Source organism: Mus pahari, chromosome 2 (genome assembly GCF_900095145.1).
Source record: "Mus pahari chromosome 2, PAHARI_EIJ_v1.1, whole genome shotgun sequence".
Taxonomy (NCBI): Eukaryota; Metazoa; Chordata; class Mammalia; order Rodentia; family Muridae; genus Mus; species Mus pahari.
Window position 1 is genome coordinate 138,781,669 of NC_034591.1, and position 2,377 is coordinate 138,784,045.

Genomic DNA, 2,377 nt, shown 5'->3' on the forward strand with positions numbered 1-2,377 from the left:
GCCCCCAATGGAGGAGCTAGAGAAAGTACCCAAGGAGCTGAAGGGGGCTGCAACCCTGTAGGTGCAACAACAATATGAACTAACCAGTACCCCCTGAGATCGTGTCTCTAGCTGCATATGTAGCAGAAGATGGCCTAATCAGCCAACATTGGGAAGAGAAGCCCCATGGTCTTGAAAACTTTATATGACCCAGCACAGGGGAAGGCCGGGGCCAAGTAGTGGGAGTGGGTGGGTAGGGGAGCAGCGGCGGGGGGTGGGGTGGGGGCGGGTATAGGGAACTTTCGGGATAGCATTTGAAATGTAAATAAAGAAAATAATAATAAAAAATGTATGAAAAAAAAGAAAAAAAGAAAAAAGAACTGACACTTCAAAACTGCTTCAGCAGAAACTAAGTAGAATGTCAAGATAATAGGCTGCTGCTCAAGGTGTGCTTTCACACACTTGGACCTAGGCAAACTCCCTTTGAGTTTTTTTCCTTCCATCATTTATATCTAATGCTTAAAGTTTTAGGTGAGGGAAAATGCATTTTTCACCACTAGATGTTAAGGCCATGGGTGACTCCTTGAGGACAGATTGTTGTCCCCTGAAGCTGTGAGTGCCATCAGATAACACTTGAAACCTGTCCCAGGATTTTCCCTGCTCTGCTGCAACAGATCTACATGCTTTTCCTACCAATATATTTGAACAATGCCATGATTTGATTCATGGTTTGGTGTTTTTCTCATTGTTATACTAATTTTCAAATAATTCCTTTCATGTAGGGATTGATACACTACCTAAGAACAATCTGAAATCCTGTATCTAAGAGGATAGACTACAAGAGAAAGACATATACAAATAAGTTTCATAAGACACAAACTTATTCAGAAATAAAAAAATGGAAATCTATATTTTGTTAAGTCTGAAAAAGAGGTGGATAATCCTGGGGGTGGGGTAAATGTGCAATTTAGGAAATAAAGCACAACCTATGGCTAATAAAGCAGGGGAACTTATAAGGCCTGTGCAGTCTTCTTACAAGGGTAGAACCCTTGAAACCTTAGAATCTTGAGGGGGGGAGGGGATGGGGCTCAGGGTTATGGCTTCATTTAGGGAAGAAAGGCAGGTAGAAGGCAGACACGACCACCCAGCTTTTGCTACTTTCTGACTTTTCAAGGTGTCATATAGTGAAACAGTACTTCTTGCATCAATCAAAATTCACATATGGTTTTCTGGAATGATAGTTAATGTTCATGCTAAGTATTTCTCTGACTGGAGAAGTTTTTCATCCATAATCTTTGCACTCCATAGAAAAATTTCATAATGAGCGTATATAATTTTTACTAAAAGTAGTATCATCCTGAGAGAGGTAACCCAATTGCAAAAGAACACATATGGTGTGCACTCACTGATAAGTGGATATTAGCTGAAAAGCTCCAAATAGCTAGAATATAATTCATAGACCACATGAAGATCAATAAGAAGGAAGACCAAAGTGTAGGTGATTCAGTCCTTCTTAGAAGAAGAACAAAATATTCATAGGAGCAAATATATCGAGATAAAGTGCAGAGCAGAGACTGAAGGAAAGGTCATTCAGTGACTGCCTCACCTGGGGATCCATCTCATATACAGTCACCAAAACCATACACTATTGTGGATGCCAAGAAGTGCATGCTGAAAGGAGCCTGATATGGCTGTCTCCTGAGAGACCCTGCCAGAGCCTTACAAATACAGAGGCAGATGTTCTCAGCAAACCATTGGAATGAGTGTGGGGTCCCTAATAGAGGAGTTAGAGAAAGGAATGAAGTAGTTGAAAGGGTTTGCAACTACATAGGAAGAACAATAATATTAACTAACCAGACCCTCCAGAACACCCAGGGACTAAGCCATCAACAAAGGAGTACACATGGCTCCAGCTGCATATGTAGCAGAGGATGGCCTTGTCATGCATCTGTGGGAGGAGATGCCCTTGGTCCTATGAAGGCTCAATAGATGCCCCAGTGTAGAGGAATTGAGGGCTGGGAGGTGGGAGTGGGTAGGTGGGTGGAGGAACACCCTCATAGAAGCAGGGGGAAGGGAGATGTGATAGGGTATTTCTGGGAGGGAGGGAAACCTGGAAAGGAGATAACATTTGAAATGTAAATAAAGAAAATATCCAATTAAAAATAAAGTAGTAAAGTGACTGTTCTTCAAAAAGTTTGGGCCATGAATATTGTATTCAAATTCTTTTTTAAATTTATTTTTCATTTTTTATTCATTATTATTTTCTTTATTTACATTTCAAATGCTATCCCGAAAGTTCCCTATACCCCCCCCCTCTCCGCCCCTGCTCCCCTACCCACCTACTCCCACTACTTGGCCCTGGCCTTCCCCTGTGCTGGGTCATATAAAGTTTACAAGA